Raw genomic sequence first — 23107 nt, 5'->3', positions numbered from 1 at the left:
GGACAATGAAGAAATGGGGCTGATTCATCTCCAAGACTCATGTGCAGCTCTAACATTCTATGATTCCATTTCATCCTAGGTATTTCAAGAGAACTACTTTTTAACACATTTTCTAGAATTCCAGAGTAAGTCATAATAGTTGTGATTTGGAAAGAATATAAGATTTCTTCCTAGGCCAGTGAATTAGCCACATTAGAGTGGACATTTATTAATTTGTTTATTCATTTTTGTACATTGATTTTGAGTGATGAAAATATATTTAAACTGCATGGAGTTTGATTTTCAAAACCGGAAACCACAGGTGTAAATGGGACGATCCTGACGATGATAGATTCTTGTGCCTGGAACAAAAAGCACACCATCTCACCAAAAGAGAACACTGCACAGTATATAGGTGGTAACGCTTATCATTCACTGTGGGGATTTGTTCTGCACAAATAAAATGCACATTTTAACAATTTATCAGCACAAATATGCATGACTGCTTGCTTTTCTTAGCCTGTCATTTGTTCTGGGGGAATGATGAGGACTTGATTGGCCGGGGTGTTTTAGTATCTGCTCAAGTTTTCAGGGCCAATGTCGAGTTTGTTTTGGCCAAGACTCTGCATTCGTGTCAGGCCATAACTAAGCGAGGGTGTGATAGGATTAAAGCTTCACAAAGCCCCCACCTCCCCATAACCCAGCTGGTTTGAGGGTTTAGTTGCATCACGGTTCATGGCCTGAGAAGCCTTGTCTCCCACCTGGTCAGTGAGTATTACTAGAAACAGGAACATTTCCTCAATGCTTATCATTCAGCCAGCAGGTCACTGGAATAGAGGGTTTTGTTTTCTGGACAGTGTCTCATACTTTGGATATAGGTCCTGGAGGCGAACATTCTACAGGCTCTGTTTTCTTCTTTGTAAGTCCTCCATTTGGCACTGGATTACACGTGATCTCACTTTGCTTCCTAACAACTTCAAATGTGTGGCCTTGTCTACCCCCACCAGGATTTAAAAATCCTCCAGAGTAGGAACTGTGTTTTCTACCCAAGTACTGTACCCAATTAACACGTCTAAAGTATACACAAATGGTCTCATTGCGGTGATGGAAATGTCAGTACTGTTTTCTTATTTTTAAAAAAATTTCCAAGATTAAAAATGTATTTTATTATTATATTTATACTAAGACAAACTAAGTAGATGCAATGCCTTTGTTGTTCTGTTGAATTCTATTATTTTGCCCCTGCTCCCAGCTCACATAGCCCCATGTTAGCTGTAATAAGAGGTATGCAACAATCTTGGCCTTTTCCAGAATTTTATGGAAGAGTTAATCACAAACTAATACTCTCTTTTTTTCCATTTGAAAATGTTTTGTTGTTGGAAAGCATCCAATGAAAACATTCTTTTGGAAGTGTCTGAATCTTTGAATCCCCGATTCACATTTCTTAATATATTTTTAAGCACCTAATTGCCTGTGGGAAACTGCAAAAAATAATTGCAAAGACACCTTCTACCAAGACACTAAAAATATGTAATCTAAGACAATCATGGGGATGTGAACATAGAAGGAGAAAAGAGAAAATAAATGTAAATGTTAAACCAATTCTGTAAACTGTTGATGTTAAATATGAGTCAGAATTCAGAAAAATTTTGAGAGAGGGGAGCAACAGCATTTTGAGAAAAGAATAGGGATGAGGGTTGTGGGAGTTTGCAATCTACCCTTCATGAGATCAAAGAGAAGCCATCAGATCTTTTCAGGATAATCAGGATCACCTTTGAGAATTTGTGGGGTTTTAGAAATTATTTTAATTATGTAGAGAGAAGATTAGTCAATTTTTCAGAGAAAAAGGATGGCATCCATGTATATAACACAACTTTGAAGAAGACACAGGGATCCCTACATCAATAATAATTCAAGTCCTCCTTGAGCTGCACAACGCTTTGAGATCATTCATTTGACTGACACTAGTTAAGCATCAGCTCTGTGGGGCACATTAGTTGGGCACTATGCATGGGCCCTAGGCACTTTGGCCTTTAACCTAGACTGTGTTCATGTGAGGGTAGTGTCTTAGTCTCATGATACAGATGACTATGATTGTATGAAAGTTATAGAGAAGTACATGACCTGGTCTCAAGGAGCTTCTGTATAGTCAATAACAGAACATTTACACATATGAAATAGCTGCTAGGTAAAAGATACTATAGCAAACATCAGTTTTTCAGAACTGTCAAAGATTGAGTCATTCTGGAGAGTTCAGTTTTCTGGACATCTGAGAGACTGTCTCTTAAAACATAAGATCGTAGCATTAATAAAATTTGCAGTTGTACTTAGCTCCAATGCAGTAGTTCACTGAGGACCTATTGAAGTGTGTACATAAGATAATTTATTTTCTACACTAGAATTATTTATATTTTATTGTACCTGTATTTTATGATTTTTCTATCTCCTCCCTTGTAATTGGTTTGTGAATGTACCTTTTAATTTGCTGATAATTATCTGTCATGGACTTAAGAACAAACTAACTAATCTTGTAGGTTTGGATATAAAATTCCCAACAGATTAACTCTAAGTAAGTCCAAGGGTTTCTCCTTTTAGGCAAATGCTCACCCTGGTAGGTAGGCTATTCAGAATCCTTTCTTCCTTCCTGTTTTAAAGTTGATTTTTGGATCCTAGATTGTACTCTAGAGAATTAAGATATCAAGAGACTTGATTGCTAGATGGATGCAGTATTGTTGTACTAAACTGAATATCATTGATCCCTAAAATATTACAGGCACAGTTTTTGAAGTTATGTGTGAAAAGTAGACAGACAATTTTGAGCAGCAATATGAGAGAAGGGCAGCAGGTGTGGAGGAGTGTTTCCTCTGGAAAGTAAGGAATCAGATTTTATTGCAAGTACTTTAGGGATTATTGATCTTCATCTATGAAGGATGACATTGAAGCCAAGAGAGGTTAAGCTGGTTGTTCACTTCTTCAATCTCACGCAGAACCAATTCTAAAGAATTGTCTTTTGACTCCTAAGTCCTGTACGTGATGTATTTATCATCACTGATAAATGAATAGATGTTTCTGAATGGAACCAAAGAAAGTATGTCAGGAGAGCCAGATTGAAACATTTATTTACATGAAAAAAGAAGGAAAGGAAGGAGAGAGATGCCACCTTCACAACCAAAGTCTCCTTCACTCCCCCTCTCTACTGAGGAAGCTGAAGGCCCTCATGCTCTGGTCTTCTCTTGTAGACTCTCCATTGAGAAAGTCAATTACTAACTCCCATTTCTGGCAGTGGCAGGCTAGAGCACTTGACCAGCCACCCAGAGCTGATATTGTGCTAAGGTATCACCAGGCTAACAAAGGAAGGGAAAAGAGGATCTACAGAACGAAGATGGTTGTGGAAGCTACTTTTGCCATGACGGCATTTGAGCCAAAAATTAAAAAAAAAATCAACTTTAAAGGTATAATTTGCGACCAATGGAAATCACCCATTTTAAGCGTTCAGTTTCATAAATTTTGACAAATGTCACAAAACTACTTTTACTCTCAAGAATTGTAATATTTCCATTAACCCCCAAGATTTTCTTGTCCTCCTTTGTAGCCAGTCTTCTTCCTCCATCCCAGGCCCAGACAGTCATTGATCTGCTTCTTGCCACTCAAGTGTTGCCTTTTCTAGAATTTCACATAAATTGAACCATACAATATGGAATCTATGGTTTCTTTTATTAATGTGTTAATAAGGTGAATGACACAAATTGATTTTCAAAGGCAAAAAAAACCCATTGCCTTCCTAGGATAAACCACACTTGGTCATAATGGATTGTTATCCTTAAACTGATGGATTTGATTTGTGAATATTTTAAAATAATTTTTATTTATATTGAGGAAGGATATTGGTCTGCAGTGTCCTTTTCTTGTGATGTGTCTTTGGTTTTGATAGCAGGGTAATGCTGGCCCCATAGCATTTGAATTAGGAAGTATTTCCTCCTCTTCTGTTTTCTGGAAGACTTTATGTAGACTTGGGTTTATTTCCTCCTTAAGTATTTTTGTGGAATTCATTAAAATATCCTGAGTCTGTTTTTTTTTTTTTCTTTTTGGAATGGTTTCTGATACTGAATTACATTTATTTAATAGATGTAAGGCTATCCATGTTATGATGAATGCTATAGTGTTAAAAGCTAGATTTTGTTGTATTACTTTCAAGAGTATTGGGCCTCAGCCAGTAATCCCAGCACTTTGGGAGGCCCAGGTGGGCGGACCACTTGAGGTCAGGAGTTCAAGACTAGTCTGGCCAACATGGCGAAAACCTGTCTCTACTAAAAATACAAAAATTAGCCAGGTATGGCGGTGCATGCCTGTGGTTTCAGCTACTCGGGAGGCTCAGACATGAGAATTGCTTGAACCCAAGAGGAGGAGGTTGCAGTGAGCCAAGATCATGCCACTGCACTCCAGGCTGGGTGACAGAGCAAGACTCTGTCTTAAAAAAAAAAAGGTGTTGGGCCTTCATTGAAGTTATGTTGCTTATAGATGAGTTTGACCCTTTTGAGGCTTGCTTTTGGGCTTTTTTTAGGGTGTCGGTTCAGTGTAGCTTTTGTTGTAGGATTAATTTATCCTTACTACTAAAGCATGATTCTTCTAAAGACTACCCAGTACCTAGTGGTATGCTGGTAAATGTTTAACAACTGGTTCTCTGGGAAAAAATAAAAATCTATTTGTAACATTTGCTGATTTTCTATCATGGCCAGTCTCCATCTACCAATGTGACATCAAATAACTCTCAAAATTCCTGAAAGCTTAGCAATCAGCTGTCTCAAACAGGGACAAACCTGCTCCAGTACATCACTGCCAATGCCTACATAGTATGAGGTCTCTCCTCCCTGTCTGCCCTGTCTGGTCAAAACATGAAATGTTCCTAGCTTTTCATAAAAGCTAGGAAGTTCTGGAAGTTGTTTCATCTGCTGCTGCTTTCTGGTGGTTCCTTCTGCAGCCTCATGGAGTTTTACTCCACATGTGTGCAACTAAGGGAGCAGCCATAGGCTCAAGTAGAAACCTCTGAATACCCGCAGGGCACTATTCTAACATCTGACATCTTCACCATTCTGACATCTGAAAATGGTTGTCCAATATCTAAAAAACGGTTGTCCAATATCTGAAAGCAGTTGTCTAATATCTGAAAACAGTTGTCTAATATCTGAAAGCAATTGTCCCATATCTAAAAACGGTTGTCCAGTATCGGAAAATGGTTGTCCAGTATCTGAAAACGGTAGTCCAGTGTCTGAAAACAGTTGTGCAATATCTGAAACAGTTGTTTCAAGTGTTTGGTCCAGTATTCTGATTATTTTTGGTAGAAAGCCAATTCCTATAGCAGTTAATCTTCAATTTGGGCAGATTTAAACTTTGGTATCAGCTGGGCGTGGTGGCTCATGACTGTAATCCCAGCAATTTGGGAGGCTGAGGTGGGTGGATCACCTGAGGTCATAAGTTCGAGACCAGTGTAGCCAACATAGTGAAATGCTGTCTCTACTGAAAACACAAAAAATTAGCTGGACGTGGTGGCAGGCACCCGTAATCCCAGCTACCAGGGAGTCTGAGGCAGGAGAATCGCTTGAACCTTGGAGGTGGAGGTTGCAGTGAGCCGAGATGACACAAGTGCACTCCAGCCTGGGCAACAAGGTCAAGGTCTCAAAACAAGGTCACTCCGTCTCAAAAATAAATAAACGAGTAAATAAATAAAAATAAATAAACTTTGGTATTGACGACCTCCCTTCGATAGGTTACCAAAGACAGGTTAACAAGGAAAGCAAGATTGTCCAGTGTCTCCTACTTTCTATCCTTCTATCTTTGTCAGGGACAATGATCTTCCTACATAAACTTTAATAGGAATTAAAATTAAAGAAGAGGAGGAAATATGAGATACCTTCTCTTAATGACTGCAGATCTTCTAGCCTAAAAGATGACGTCATGTGCCACGTAGAAAACTTGTGGCTGAAAGTGTCCAGCTCTTGTTGCTGGTGATAGTTGAAGGATCATAGACAATGAGAGTGGTATCAGAAGTTTAGAGATAGACAGCTGTGGTTCTAGATTTTGAAACAATGAAGAAGATATGTTGATCCCATTATAGACCAATGAAGTTGACGTTGAACTTAGAAAGGTTCTAAAGTACTAGGCTCTGAATAAATTATTAGAGGAATTATTCCTAAGAACCTAAAAAAGGAATTATCCATACTAGGCATCAGCTTATGACCAAAGACATAAGTCATATCAGGCTGAATATATGTGTAATGTCTGTCACATGGTAGAAACTCAGAAGATACTGATAAAATGGGTGAATAAATGAATAACCAAATTCCTTTCTTTTGATGGACTACAAAATTCATAGTTCAGGAAAGTGCAGCAGAGAGTATACCTGGCTTTTGACAAAACACTGGATAATTCAGTAAACGACCTCTCTGAAGAAGCTAGACCATAACAGAATGGTTCAATGGATCACCTGTAGTGGACCAGCCATTCTGCCAGTTTCAGGAGATGCAAACAGAACCAGTACATGGTCCATACAATTTAGATTTAGACTTAGATCTAGAAACTGCTAATATCAATATGATGTGTGGTTGATATGGTAGAAGAACACAGAGGCTGCACTGAGAACTCAAACAACAGGCAAAGAGGCACCTGGGTCAGCTTGAGGGGTTACAGGAACGCTTTTTAGAGGAGGTGACCCCTAAAATGAGACTTGAATGGTGATGACTATGTCTGTAGTATTCATTCTGCTATTTACTTCTTCCTGAGTGGATTTCAATTTTGGTGCTTTACATTTTAAGTTCTGTATCATGTTGGGTAGTTTTTTCCTTCATGTCTGCTCCAACCACTTTATCTTGTGGAAATTCCTCCCCAATTTGGGTATTAACGTACCAATCAGCATGCAGTTTTCATTTTCATACTTTTCTGAATCTCCTCGGACATTTTAACGGAAATTGAGAGAGACAGAATCGGAGACTTAGCAATTGCTTAGCAATCCCCCTTAGTGGGGGAGTCACTTGACCTCAGAAGTTCAAGACCAACCTGGGTAGCATAGTGAGACTTGTCTCTACAAAAATAATAATAATAAAAAATCATCAGGTATGGTGGCACACACCTGTACTCCTAGCTACTTGGGAGGCTGAGGAAGGAGTATCAATTGAGCCCAGGAGTTTGAGGTTGCGGTGAGCTATGATGGTGCCGCTGCACCCTAGCCCGGGCAACAGAGCATGAGCCTGTCTCTGAAAAAGAAAAAAGAAAGATGACAGTGTCTCACAGGACTGGATTCTCTGGATATTCTTTCATGGTTTGGATACTGTGTCAGCATGAGAATCAGTAAAAACAAGCAAGAGAATCTTAAAAAAAAAAAAAGAAGAAAAAATGATCTCCAGCATTGTCACCACCAATGACCCCTTCTATTTTTTCCCTTGCATAAATCAGGCTTTATGAGGTATCTTATAAATAAATAATATTTAATAATTAATAAGAATTGATTTGAGACACATGCCTTTGCAAAGCAGAGTTTCTGGCTAGCATAAAATATCTGGTTGGAATTCATAAAATTTAGCTAAAAGCAAAAAGTCTTAATAAGCATTTCTTGGGAACTTACTATCTGTCAGGCACTACCCTAAGTGCCTTCCCTGCATCAAATCAGGTGAGCCTCAGAAGCAACCTATGCAGTAGGTACTGTTATCACCCCTATTTTACTGATGAGGAAACTGAGGTTCAGGGAGGTTGAGTAAACTGGACAAAGTTTTACACCTGGTGAATTGTGATGCTGAATTGAAATTCAGACAGTCTGGCTCTAGACTCTTAACTTTGTAATGCACAATTGACCCTTGAATTAGACCTTGTTGTGGTTTGAGTGCAAATGAATAATTTCTGATACTTTCTGAAACAATAAAAATAGCACACAGACATCAATTACTACCTTTGGGGGCACCCAAGTAGACGCCTCTGCTCTAAAACCAGAATACTGATTTGTGTCCTGAGCCCTGCCTTGAATGAATGTTACATGCTCCCCATCATTATTAGAGAGCCCAAGAATTGCTAAGACATTATCAGATACAACCATGATATATTAATCGACAATACATAGAGATGGGGCAGTGCTATATAGCGGGCTTGTAACTCAACCAGAGTTTCATTTTTAAAAGCTGGGCCTACTGAAAGAGAAACACCTCTTCCAATAGACTATTATCCTGCAAATATGTATTTAGGGACATTTGAAATTGTTCTATTTACCTAATCATCTCTAATGGCTACTTTGGATCTATGACAGCTGTATGTGTAAATATGGCTCTTAGATCTTTCTCAATGTATGATACTGGTCCAATAGACCATAACAACTTCTTCAGGGAACAGGATTTCCTTGAAGCAGAATCTATGGAGTATCAAACAGGGCTCACAGTGCTTTAGGAGTTGCTTCCGAGGTCATTTCAGAATGCTCTCCTCAGAACTCCTTGTCAAAAATTATTAGGACATTTGGGTATATACCACTAAGATCTGAATATCAATAAACGTGAAAGCCAAACATAGATTTTTTTTTTTTCAAATGAGAACAGAGTCAGGATGATTCTTCATGGGCAGTAAACAGATAATAGGCAAGGAGAAGTAATTAAAAAAGAGTTTGTGCAGCCAAACCAAATATATTAAGCAACAAAGCTATGATAATAATACTGGTTACTATATAGTAAAGTAGAAATTGCTGATTTTAGACAGAGGGAACACAGATATTATTCCAATATATTCTAGCATATTGAGAAATGATTAACTTGACTGGTGAAGTTCACCCCTCCCTGTGATATAACAGGACATGAATAATTGCCTCTCCTCAGCTGTGCCTATGGGACTATGGCATAGCTTTACAAGACCCTGCTCAACTTTTATGTTAGTTTCCTGTGGTTGCTGTAACAGAGTATTACAAACTGGGTGGCTAAAAACAACAGAAATGTATTCTATTGCCATTCTGGAAGCCAGGAGTCAGAAATCAAGGTGTCCACAGGGCCGTCCACACTCCTCTAAAACCTGTATGAGAGTCTGGGCCTGTGGCTCACGCCTACAATCCCAGCACTTTGGGAGGCCAAGGTGGATGACTTGAGGTCAGGAGTTTGAGACCAGCCTGGACAACATGGTAAAACTTCTACTAAAAATACAAAAATTAGCTGGGTGTTGTGGCATGCACCTGTAGTCCCAGCTAATCAGGAGGCTAAGGCAGGAGAATTGCTTGAACCTGGGAAGTGGAGGTTGCAGTGAGCCGAGATCATGCCACTGCACTCCAGTCTGGGCAACAGAGTGAGACTCCATTACAAAGCAAAAAACAAAAAACAAACCAACAAACCCTGTATTGGAGGATCCCTGCAGCCTTTTCCTAGCTTCTGGTGATTTGTTGGTTACCCGTTACCTTTCTTGGTTTGCAGGTGCACAGTTTAAGTCTCTCTTCCTTTTATCCTATGTCATTCTCAGCGTGTATGTCTTCGCTTGGCATTCTCTTCCTTGTCTCTCTCTTTCCCCTTCTGGACAGCAATCACATTGGATTAAACACGCGCCCAAATCCAGTAGGGTTTTTATCTTAACTACATCTGCAGGACCCTATTTTCCAAATAAGGTTGCCTTCTGAGGTACTGGGGGTTGAGTCTCTAACATATCCTTTTGGGAGTCATATGCAATCTGAAACAGCTCCCATCCCTTCAATATCACTCTTCACTCTGCATTTGTGTAGTTGGCAGGTTTCTAGCCTCCAACTTGCGCCTGCACCATCCTGACCCTTACCATAGGCCACCTGATACTGTCATCTGTTCTGCACTGTGTCATCTGCTCTATGTCTTGCCCTCTGATTGTATTGTAACTCTTTGGTAAAGAATTCTTACTCAAACTTATTTCTCACAAAGCACTTAAAACAGTGATTTGCTATCAATAGCACCTTCTACTCTTAGAGCAACTTTATACTTTAAAAAATTCTTTCACATACATTATCTGGCATGCTTCTTTTAACCTTCCTGTGTGGTAGATTGGATTGATGGTATTATCCTAATTTTATGTCAAAGGGGATTAAGATCCAGAGAGGTGAAGTGACATGCCAAAATACTGAGACAGGTGGCTTGGGCTAGTCTCAGCACCTTGCATTGAAAAACTTCTTCTTATTCTCATTCTGTATAATTTGATTTGTAATGAACCAAGAGTCCTTCTGGGAAAACAAAACAAAACAACATAAAACTCCTTACTCTCAAGGCGAAGTGCCTGCAACGAATGAGAGGAGGGAGGGGAAAATGGCTGAATCTAAAGTCTGTCTTTTCTGTGAGTGCAAGCAGGCTGGAAGAAAGTTGCAAAACCACACAGCCTTCCTGTTTCCTCAATCAATTCTTGCTTTTTTCCTCCAGCATAGCAATGAAAAAACCTTGACTTTTCTTAAATTTCTGACCCCATGACCTATTCCCACAGTCTGAGATGGCTGTTTCTCTGCCTTTTTTTTTTTTTTTTTTTTTTTTTTTTTAAATAAAAAGTATCCAGTGTAAACTCCTTCAACATCCTTCCACCTACCTGAAAAAAGTCTAGAAGTGGGGAGGAGAGGAGAAAGGGTGAATGTGAACGGGGACAGAAGTTAATGGTATCTGACTAAAGGTCAGTTGACTAGAGCTGCATTAGCTGGAAGGACTGTGCAGCCTCTTTGGGCACAGCCATAGAGGGTCCCTAGCCCCAGGGAGCTGCGCGGGGATAGGAGGCAGCCTGCTTTGAGCACGAAGGTGGCAGAGGAAGGAGCCCCTGTTTGAGAAGAAGCTCTCATGCTGTGAACACCTCCTTCCACTTTTCCACTTCTTTCTCTCTTTACTGGAACTCATGAAGGAGAACTTGAAAATCATAATTAGCTTGGAGAAGATAAAAGAGGTCCTCCTTGGTGGGAGGGTGAGGAGAGCGATGGAGAGGGAGAATGAGACTTTAGACAGGGAGGGAGAGGAGGAGGAGAATGAGGAGGAGGAGGAGGAGGAGGAGGAGGAGGAGAGAGAGACCAACCGCTGGCACACAGAGTAAAAGACGTAGATAGTACTAAGGAGAAAAACTTAGCAGCTTTTCTCTGACCATGATAAGCTGCTAGTTACAGTGTGAGGTGATGCTTGCTACTCCAAAAGGATGTATTGTAACCAGGCTTTTATACTGTGAATTCTCTCCTTGATACTTTTGCTTCCAGACTTCCTCTCTATTCCTATAGGCTGAGTACCATCTAGCAGGGACTAGGAAGGTGGTTTCACAATTAAATTGAGAGAGGAGAAGGGGGGAGAGTGAGAGAGATCATATCAACTATCATGGAAAAACTTAAGTTGAAAGGCACTCCAAGTTTAGATATACAATCTGTTTGCATAAATGAGGAATGCAAAGAAAATTTGGGGACAGATTCTTCGAGAGTGTATGACAAGCTAAGCTGTGGTTTGGGCTCTTAGAAGAATGCTAAAACCCCAAATGAAAAGCCAGGCAGAAGAAGAGCAAGGCTTGCATGCAAGATATTTCTAACTGCTCTACATACCCACCCTCTCCTCATGCCTGTGTGCACTCTGTGACACACACACACTTGTCCTCATGCACACACATACACACACCAGTCTTCTCTAACACTCCTAGACCTGAATTTTAGCCAGAATCTAAGGACTGGAGCTCTGAGCAGGGGCAGGGTTACCTCCACTGTCCTAGCTCAGCTGTAATCCAACGATCCTCATTCACAAGTGAACTAGGGGATCTTGAAAATATATGTTACAAGTCTTGAGGGTTCCAGGAGCCTCAGGACTCTAAAAGCAATGAGGGATTCAGGCCATGTGTCCATGTGCTATGATGACGAAATAGACCAAGGGTAATGAAAGGTTATTAGCATGGAATAAAAGTTGAAGCTTGGAACTCAGGAGGCCTGAGTGCAACCTGTACCTCTTCTCTAAGCAAAGTGCTGTCTTCTGTATCTATTTCCCCTTCTGCAAAGAAATGTATTTTCCTGTGTTTTAGCCAGTGTTTCTCAAACTGTAATGGGCATACAAGGCACCAGGGATATTGCTAATGGGAAGATCCTGATTCAGCAGTTCTGGGGTAGGCCTTGGGGGTCTACATTTATAATAAGATCCCAAGCTGCCAGTAACCTACATAACACCTTTGCCTGAATTAGAAAAGGTTTCTCCCTCTGGGCAGATGCAGTCCAGTGGGTGCCTTTGTAAAAGGAATTCTTTTCCTGTGCAGTTTTACTAGTGATGTGCAGGATGTATTTCAGTCCCTGCATTTCTTAGGACAGTGCCTTTGAGCAGTGCACAAGTTGCCCATCTGCACATGGCAGTCCTCACCACGTAGACAGATGTCTCCTGGACTACTGCGAAGACAGCCTTGCTTCTGATCCACCTGAGATGTTCTGCTACTCTCCTTCCTTCACAGCACAACTCAGCCAAGCCCATCAAGGCATTTATTGTAACTCTCATTCTTTTAGAAATACCTGTTTTGTTTTGCTTTGTTTTCCAGAGACTGCCAGAATGACATGTAGGAATGAACTTATTCCTTCTCTACTTAAAGAAGAGAGCTTGGGCCTTGGTTCCTCACCCTCCAACGTACCCCTACTTAGCCTAGCGCTCTCTCTAAGGGCTACATGGCTGATCCCCTCTACTGCTTTTGCTGGAGTTCTTGCCTCTGGGGTTTTGTATCTCACATCATTTATTAATTCAGGATCTAAACAACTAAGCTCCTGTACCTGGTCTCAGTACGTGATTATTATGTGGTTTTCTCAGATCTTTTGTTTTTCATCAAATATTACCCCTCCTTTACATGGGATCAGACATAAAGGCAAATAGCCAATTGCTTGAGATTTCACTAAGCTTGGTGTTTACCTTGGATGGTAGCATTCAGTGAGGTGTCCAACTCTGAAAGGTTTTCTTAGCCACACCCCTGCCTGGGCTGCCTTGTTCTGTCCTGTCTATCACTGGGGAGAAATTTAAAAATATGTATTTGTCTCCCCAGCGTTGCTGAATTCTTTTCCTTTATAGGAGCTTAAGGTCAAGGCTGGGAGAACAATGGACCCAGTTAGGAGAAGCACCCACAGCAAAACTTTGAGGTCAGCTGTCCTGGGCTTTCTTTGAAGGGTTTGGTGCTACGTATTCACATATCTCTTGAAAAGAAACTTTCTGCCAAGGACAGAAAATTCTGATTTCTCTTAAGTAGCAGATTGAAAGGAGCAACAAAGTGGCACAGGAAGATCACCGTGCTGAATCTGGAGGGTTAGGTTCTATTAACTCTGGCTACTTGCTCAAATTTTCTGTTATATCTGTATAACGATGCAATAGAATTAATAACTTTAAAGGTAGCTTCTAGTTTTAAAGTTGTAATACTCTATGAAATTTGTTGGCTTTAACAATGTATTTTCTGTGAAGCTAAATTTATGGGGTTAAAAAAACCCCTGCATTTTGAAACAGTGGACTAATTTGTAATCTAATTTATTTAACCGAGGATAACTTTGAAAAAGTTAGTTACATTATATTTTAGTTCAGAAATAATGGATTTGGGGCTTTAAGAAGTTCTAATTTCATTGCTATTTGGCCCCAGAGTTCAGAAGTTGAATTCCTACCAATAATAAAAGACCGTGGTGCTAGAGTATGGTATATGAACAATTGTGTTTGACACAAAGTGATCAAGTTATTTTTAATTTAGTTTACTTATTGGAAACAAGTCAGTCATTTGAATAATATTCAAATGTGTATAAATCAAACTGATGTAAACAAAAAAATGATCTCTCTCAAAGACCAAAACCAAATAGAAAAAAGATATTAACAGACTGGACTGCACACAGAAAGGAATATACAAATGGTTCTTGAACACATTAATAGATGTTCAATTTCACTCATCATAAGATAAATGCAGGCCGGGCGCAGTGGCTCACGCCTGTAATCCCAGCACTTTGGGAGGCCGAGGTGGGCGGATCACAAGGTCAGGAGATCGAGACCACCCTGGTTAACGCGGTGAAACCCCATCTCTACTAAATATACAAAAAAACTAGCCGGATGAGGTGGTGGGCGCCTGTAGTCCCAGCTACTCGGGAGGCTGAGGCAGGAGAATGGCGTGAACCCAGGAGGCCAGAGCTTCCTGTGAGCCAAGATTGTGCCACCGCACTCCAGCCTGGGCAGCAGAGCGAGACTCTGTCTCAAAAAAAAAAAAAAAAAAAAAAAAGATAAATGCAAAATAAAACTATCCCAGGTTACCACTTATCACCTATAAGGTTAGCAAGGATCAGAAAGTTTGATAACACAGCCTAAATTATCTACCAGTAAGAGTGTGTTTAAATAAATTATGATATATCAATACAATGAAATAATATTCAGATGTAAACAAAAAAGTAAAAATTAAAAAAAAAACCCCAAAATAAGAAAGCTTTTCTATGTACTGATAACAGGAAAGTTTCCAAAACGAGATTGAAATATAGGACAAGAAAGTAATGGTGTGTACAGCATGTCATCGTTTGTTTGGTTTGTATAAATAGTTGGGATGGGTTTCTTCTTTAGTTACATACATCTGTTTTCTCTCTGGCTTCTTGCTGAGGGTGATAGTTGTGATCAACCATGATGTACTTCACAGTGTGAATGAGATGCAGGCACAACGAGGAAGGCTGTTCTCTGGTGTGTTGGACATTTGTGTGTTTCCTTCCTTGAAGGAGATCCTCCTTTCTTTTTTCCTCCATGTCTGCTGCAGCAGGTGGTATAGACTAGAGTCCCTTTCAATGCTACTCTGATGCTCCATTAGTCTCTCCCACCTACTGCTTTTAGAGTGCAGTTACATCTTGGGCATACAGGATGCCCAGAGGGATGGAAGTGGGGCTGGGGGTGGGAAGAGCTTAACTGGCACAGTTATTCCAGGAAGAGCTCCAGAGCTAGATTTTCCAATCAAAGGGGCGTAGAGTTATTGCAAGAAAAATATATGTCACTGATGGAAACACAGGGAAATATATTACAAGGAACATGTGAGCCAAATTTCAGAACTTTCTGGATCAATTGAAATCAAGAAAATAGTTAATTCTCTTTCATTACGTGCCCCATAATCACTCCCAGTGGCTCACAATTTTTCTTCCTATTTGCCCCAAGCTTGGATCTTCTCTGATACTCTCTAGGAAGGAGTTGCATTTGCTTCTGGTATTTTGTTTTGTGACTTTCCTGCTTCGCTTTCTCTGACCATGCAATCTCATTTTAAAAAATTTCCAGCACCGTCATTGTTCTGATCTTTCAAAAATATATTTTCTGACCTTTCAGTAGGGACTTGGGAGGGAGGAGGGTTATGACTGAGAGAACTCTTTCTGGTATAATGGTGCATCTTGAGGGTTTGAAGTGTGGGGGCCAGAGGAACACACCTTCTCTGCCAGGTTGCCCACACCTTTGTAAATAGCTCCTTTACTAAACTCTCACACTACCCATTTTGAGAGTGCTTCTTGCAGGGCCCCTGACTGATATGAACCCAATTTATAAGACAAAGAATAATTGACAGCTGTCAACATTTGTAAGATTTTTGGTTCATGTGGTTTTCTTAAAGTCCAGCTTATATACAGTATTACCCAGACTATAGAGAGTACGGAGAAAAATTTTACTTTTGTCTGGCTACTATGAGCTAGAGGTTAGGCAGTGTATTAGTCAGCGTTCTCCAGAGAAACAGAACCAATAGGATCTTTATAGACACATAGATATTGGCCGGTTGTGGTGGCTTATGCCTGTAATCCCAGCACTTTGGAAGGCCAAGGCAGGTGGATCACTTGAGGTCAGGAGTTGGAGAGCAGCCTGGTGAACATGGCAAAACCCCGTCTCTACTAAAAATGCAAAAATTAGCTGGACATGGAGGTGTGTACCTGTAGTCTCAGTTACTTGGGAGGCTGAGGCAGGAGAATTGCTTGAATCCAGGAGGCAGAGGTTGCAGTGAGCCAAGATCGTGCCACTGCACTCCAACCTGGGTGACAGAGCGAGACTCTGTCTCAAAAAAAAATCTATCTATATATTATCTATCTATCTATCTATCTATCTATCTATCTATCTATCTTTATATGAAGGACTGGCTCAAGCAATTGTGGAGGCTGAGAAGTCTCTTGATATGCCATCTGTCTACAAGCTGGCAGCCCAGGAAAACCAGTGGCATTGTTCCAATTCAAGCTCAAAGGCCTTAGAGTCAGGGGAGCCAATAGGGTCAATTCCATTCTGAGTCTGAAGGTCCACGTAACCAGCAATGTTGATGTTGGAGGGCAGGAGAAGATGGATGTCCCAGCTCAAAAAGACACAGCAAATTCCTTCTGCCTGTGCCTTTTTGTTCAATCCTTGACACATTGGTAAGGGTGGATCTTCTTGACTCAGTCTATTGATTCAAATGCTAATCTCTTCCATAAACATTGTCAGGGACACACCCAGAAATAATGTTTTACCACCTATCTGGACATGCCATGGCCCAGTTGAGTTAATACATGAAATTCACCATCACAGGGAGATTCAAAGTCATTCATTCACACATTCACTCTGCTAAGCCCTTATTTGGCTCCTGTCACATCATAAACTCTGGTTAGACCACAAAGAATATATAAAAGAAGGAGTGTATGGGATCTCTGCCCACAATGTGTTTCAAGCTGTTGATGAAAGCAAGACACTCACAAAAGAAAGAAACACAGGGTAATATAGGAGATGTGATTATAAAAATGGTTTATTAAAAGAAATTCTAGCACACAAAAGCTCAAAGAGTCATCAAGTATGGTTTTCATATTGGCAGATAAGGTCCCAGAAGTTAAGTGACTAGTCTGGGGTTGGAATCAGAGCTGATACTTTGAGCCCAAGTCTTCCATCGTGTTCTTCCAGCTGCCACCTCCCTACCCTACACTGACTACCTCCCCTTTAACAAATATTCTGTTTACATGGGTGGCGTCATATTCCATGAAGTTAATCTAAGGCAGGATTATGGCTAACTGAAACTTTTAACAAGTACACAAGAACTTGTACATATGTGAATTATGGTAGTTTATATGTAATTTTAAAATATTGCAGCCACAGTTACTTTATAATCACAGGTGTGATGTCCAGTGTAATTAGGGTGGATCAAGAACCAAAGAGAGGGAGAGTTTTGGTCTTCTGACAGCCAGGGGAATCCCTCACCACAACTCTTGCATGGGGCAACGCTTTTTCTGGCATTATGTTCAGGCATTACTGGTGGTTATGTATATTGGCGTGACCTCTAAGAAGTGCAACCACTCTTGTTGTATGGATGCATCATCAAGGAGATCCTGTTCCCCATGGGAGCTTCAGAAATATACGTGTCTTTTAGAGCAAGAGGGCAGAAGCAAGAAGGACCAACGCCCTCCTGAAGGTCCCAGTCACTGCTGACTTGCCAGTCTCCCTTGTGGTAGGATTTCTAATTAGACTCCACAGCCCTTCTCTGATCTTCAGAGAACTCCTGTTATTTCTTGGTAGAATTTCCAATGACTCTTGGCCTTTCAGACATTAACAACCCTAAACACCGACATCCAGGAAGAAAGTGGTGTTTGGAGATCCTATATGGCTCCAACTGTGACTGGTACCAGGTGAGCTGATGGTGCAGCTCTTGGAGGACACCCTCTATCCCTGTGCCCCTGCGTACACGTGGAGACAACTTCTGTCATCCACTAACACCTCGATAGGACACCTCAGGGCTTCGCTTGTGGGATCTGATAGCAGATATTTATGCAGATAAAAGTACAGCAGATTCCTTCTGCCTCTGCCTTTTTGTTCAATCCTTGACACATTGGTGCCAAGGATAAAAGCAGAAATACTTCTGCTCCCTAACTGAGGAGAAATAGACACATATATAAAAATATTTATGTGTGACTATTTCCATTTTCCTTGATATGGAACACCATATTTAAAAATGTGATCATAACTTTGTAATCAAGGATATAATACATAAGATAAAAGGAGTGAAAAACATAACTAAATATGATTTATCACAGGAGTGTTGGAATTGTTTAACATTAAAAGATTCTCCAGTGAAATTGACCATAATAGCATATGGAAAAGACAAAAGAACATACAATTATTTTTATAGATTCTGATCAAACCTTTGGTATAAAAGTTGATATCATACATGATGAAAGCTAACACAAAATCAAAATAGTTTTTTCCCAATTATGAATAAAAAGTAATTTGATAAAATATTTTAAACAAAATGTCAAAGTAAACCTCATAATGAATGGCCAAATACTAACAATATTTCTGTATAATTGGAAACAAGTCAAGGATATCCCCAGTTGCTACTTTTATTCATCATTTTACTGAAGGTCCTACCAACTTAATGAGATAAGGAGTATAAGTAAAGGGAATATAGGCTGGAAAGGAAAAAATAAAATTGTCAATGCAGACAGTACGACTATACACAAAACATTCCAGTGACTCCCACAAACTGTTAGAAAGAATAATAATTATTGAATGTTTTGTCAATTGCCCCCAAAAACACAGCATTCTGTACACCAGCAACACAGAAGTAGAAAAATGCAACTTGAAAAAAGATACCATTTTGAAGCATAACAAAAAACAATAAGGTACCTGGGAATAAATTGAACAAAAGATGTTTAAAAATCTTATGAAGAAAAGGATAAAATATTCTGGAAGGAAATAAGTTAAATGCAAGTAAATTAAGTAAAAATGACAATCCTCCCCTAAACAAATCCCCAAATGCAATGTAATTTCCTTTTAATTTTATCTTGTGTTTTTATTTCCATAGGTTTTTGAGACTAGGTGGTATTTGGCTACATAAGTTCTTTAGTGGTGATTTATGAGATTTTGGTCCTCGTATCACCCGAGCAGTATACACTGAACCCAATTTGTAGTCTTTTATCCCTCACCTGCTTCCCATCCTTTCCCCCCAAGTCCCCAAAGTCCATTTTATCATTCTTACGCCTTTGCATCCTTGTAGCTTAGCTCCCACTTATGAGTGAGAACATACAATGTTTGGTTTTCCATTCCTGAGTTACTTCACTTGGAATAATAGTCTCCAAGCTCATCCAGGTGTCTGTGAATACCATTAATTCATTCCTTTTTATGGCTGAGTAGTATTTCATCATATATATATATCTTATATATATATTATATATATATATCACAGTTTCTTTATCCACTCGTTGATTGATGGGCATTTGGGTTTGCTCCACATTTTTGCGATTGTGAATTGTGCTGCTATAAACATGGGTGTGCAATGAAATGTTTTCATATAATGACTTCTCGTCCTCTGGGTAGATACCCAGGAGTGGGATTACTGGATCAAATGGCAGTTCTACTTTTAGTTCTTTAAGGAATCTCCACACTGTTTTCCATAGTGATTGTACTAGTTTACATTCCCACCAGCAGTGTAGAAGTGTTCCCTTTTCACCACATCCACACCAACATCTATTATTTTTTTTATTATGGCCATTCTTGCAGGAGTAAGGTGGTATCCCATTGTGGTTTTGATTGGCACCCAAATGCAATGTAATTGCAATCAAAGGTTTTATTGAGGGTTGTATGGCATATTCCTAACAGAGAAGGTAAAGTCCTAGCTCCCAGGATCTGTGAATGTGACCCTATTTGGACATAGAGTCTTCACAGATGTAATTAAGTTAAGATGAGGTCATATTAGATCTCGCCCTAATCTTTATAGGAAGGCCACATGAAGACACAGAGACACACACAAGGAAGAAGGCTGGGTGATGTTGGCTGTGTGAGGATGGACACAGAGATTGGAGTGATACAGTTACAAGCCAAAGAATGCCAACCACTGCTAGAAACCACCAGAAGCTCAGGGAGAAGCATGGAACAGATTCCCTGCTCCCGGTCCCCAGAAGGAACCAACCTGCTGATACACCCTTTCGGACTTCTGGCCTCCAGAAGTGTGAAAGAACAAATTTCTGTATTTTAAAAAAAGTTTATAATAAGACTAGACTTATTCAATTCCCTAGTAAAAGTTTTGATTATAAGTAGCCAACAGTATAAAAAGTACAATATAGGTCTGTAGATTTCTAATATATTAATACAAAGTGCATGACTGCATATAGTACATCCCACAGGCGAAGAGAGGTGGAAGGGGAAGAAGATGACTGTGGCTGAGGTCTAGTAATAAACAAATAAATACAGGAGTAGAGATGATCCATAGTATAGTATATTCTACCACTAATACTGCAGCCAACATATACAAAAAAAATTTTCAAAATAACTCAGGAGGATGATAATGGCTGGACTTTTGTAATTTGCCTCAAAGACTAGGGGAAAGCCGACCCAGCTCACTGTATAGTCTGTGCATATGGTGGCTTGTAGCATGTAAGGTTTTCCCAAAAGAAGGAATTATACAATGTTTAGATTCAGAACTATAAAACTACAGGGTGCCCATAAAAGGTGGCTCACTACTTATTGTTATACTATCCAATATTTAAAATGGAGTTTAAAAAATAAGCACTGAGTCTTGTTACTACAAGGCAGGCAAGTGCTTCTCCCTCATTATGAAAAGACTGAACTGGTGATACTTTTTCCTGAACATTCAGAAAAGAGGCAGTAAGAGTGCTTTGGTTTGGGTTCGAGTGAGAGGCTTTTCTTGAGGCTTTTAGGATTGAAGAGCTCTAAGTTCAGGTTATCTCAATGTTCAGAAAGCCTGAATAAAAGGAGCGAAACCAAAACCAACCCACTTAGCATGAACACAAACCTCTTTTCTTTTAGTAAAATTTGCTTTTAATACAGAGTGAAAGAAAATAAAAACCTAATAGGCTGGAACAAGTCAAACACTCACTCTACACAGATAAAAGCCTTCACAAAGGTCAACTGAAGTAATCCAGAGCTGAAACTGAATTGTGCAGACTTTCAATGAAGTCATCAAAGTCATGTAACACAAGCAAAAGTCGATTATTTGCAAACTCAGCAAGCCCTCTAAGAAATGTGCCCCAGGTAGCATTAACCTTTGTTTTGTGCCATCCTGAAGACTTGCACATTGTATTTTTCGGATAGTTTAACATTTTTAATAGGGTGTGTTCTCTACCATGTGATAATGCTTTGGCCCTATTCCTGCAGGGTCTCACCTGTCTTGCCATTTCCCCAAGAGAAGCTTTGATTCTGCTTTAGAAGTTTCACGTACACTAAAATCTTTATCCAATGTTAATATGAAGGGAGATAGCACAGGATGCAACGTATAGCATCAAGTTACCTGTCTATATATTGAGAAATTACTTTCTCCTCCAAGGTATTTGCAACAGAAAGCTCAGTCTGTCCTGCTTGATAATCAGTAGTACAGGTTGAATCATCAGAACCGAGGCAAGACCTTAATATTTCAAAATTATAAACAGTTACCTCTAGGGGCAAGTCCATGTTACTGAGTTATGACAAATTTATTATCATAAGGGAAAACAAGTGTAGTCAGCCATCTTAAAAAATGCCCCAACCACTGGTTCTCAATACAGAAAGATTAAAAACTACAGTTTATCATAAACAAATTCCATCTTTGTCCCCTGAAACTCCCCTAGTTTCATTCATTAGAAGGGGATTAAAAAAAAAAAGAGTGAAAGAGTACTTTACAGCAGCATTCAGCTTTCCTATGAAATAGTCAGCGTCGTAAATATTATATACAACTCTTTTTTTAGTGAGCTAGACACTGGCTTCAAAGTTGGTGGGACTGAGGGAAAATCAACCCATTGAAAACTATTCTAGACGTTGTCTTTTGGCAGAATAGCAGGTATCCAAGTTAAAAATAGGATGGTCAGTTTGTTGCTTTGTGGTCTTTTCAAAATTTGGATTTTTTTTTTTTGTTCCCCTTTTACATGAAAACCTCAGTCTCCACTCCTGAGTGGGGATGGGCAGAGGCTCTGGCCTCTGCTCCTCTGGCTTCTGGCTTCTCAGCGGATGCTTTTCTCTTTTTTCCTTTTTTTTGGAGACAGGGTCTCACTCTGTCACCCAGGCTGGAGTGAGTGAGGTGGCATAATCTCAGCTCACTGCAACCTCTGCCTCCCGGGTTCAAGTGATTCTCCTGCCTCAGCCTCTTGAGTAGCTAGGATTACAGGTGCACCACTCCGCCCGGCTAATTTTTGTATTTTTAGAAGAGACGGAGTTTCACCATGTTGATCAGGCCGGTCTCGAACTCCTGACCTTAGGCAATCTGCCCACCTTGGCCACTCAAAGTGCTGGAATTACGGGCATGAGACACAGTGCCTGGCCCAGCTTCTTTCTTTTGACGGCAGCAAGGCTTGAAGAGATGTGTGTAGATGAGGACTTCCCCAAAACAGTCTTTATAGATGACCTCACAACGTCTCTTCTGTCTTTCCCAGTATGTGAGCTCTAAAACGGAAAAAAACGGGCATTCTGTCAGAACCAGAAACCACCTCTCTATCTGAGCTGTCATCTAACTGGTTACTGTTACAAGGAGATTGAGCTGCGGACGCATTTGAGGTGGTGTTGTGAGCATCAGAATTAGGATGTTCAAATTTCTTCTGCAGTTTACTGATCTGGATGCTTTTTATCCTGTTTCCAGATAGAGTTTTCACTTCCTTTGGTTTCAATGCACGCTTTATACTGGGTCCAGGCCTTGTAACTACCACATGACTCTAGTTTTTTGTTTTTTGTTTTGTTTGTTTTTGTTTGTTTTTTTAATCCTGCTGGCACCTTCTTCCATCATTTTACAAGCAGGACATAGGCATTGCAGATGTCTCCTGAACAGGTCTCATAATCCAAAACGGCTCTGGAAGTCCTTTTCATAGCATTTACCGTCAGTGAATCAAGAACTGGAGGACTTAGCTCTGCAGATACAGCAGCCCCCTATATGCTGGTACATCTTTGGCTTATGAAAATCAAACATCTTTTCTTCCGGGCAATAGTCTTCCAAAAGCAGCTGTTCCACGAGCCATAACGTCCCCGAGGTGAGGAGTGCACACTGGGCCAGCCCCGCCTCAAGCACCCCCTCCTCCTCAACTGCCTTGTCTAGCCAAATTTCTGTAATTTTTAAGCCACCCAGTTTGTGACGCTTTGTTGCAGCCATTCTAGGAAACTAGTACAGGTTTCAAACTTGACAAGCTGATTATAAATCCTATTGAAGAATAAAAGACTAAAAATAAACAAGAGGGAGGAAATGGAGGAGAACTTGCTCTATCAAGTATCAAGACTTGCTGTAAAGC

General features: G+C 40.1%; 1 pseudogene; it reads right to left on the bottom strand.

Annotated features, from left to right (window-relative positions):
• Positions 1 to 5045: 5045 nt before the first annotated feature.
• On the bottom strand, positions 5046 to 22809 carry LOC126960712 (SIN3-HDAC complex-associated factor-like; annotated as a pseudogene).
• Positions 22810 to 23107: the final 298 nt, after the last annotated feature.

The sequence above is a fragment of the Macaca thibetana genome, chromosome 8, assembly GCF_024542745.1.
Source record: "Macaca thibetana thibetana isolate TM-01 chromosome 8, ASM2454274v1, whole genome shotgun sequence".
Classification (NCBI taxonomy): domain Eukaryota; kingdom Metazoa; phylum Chordata; class Mammalia; order Primates; family Cercopithecidae; genus Macaca; species Macaca thibetana.
Note: the sequence above shows the minus strand (reverse complement) of the source record. Positions and strands in the feature narration are given on the sequence as shown.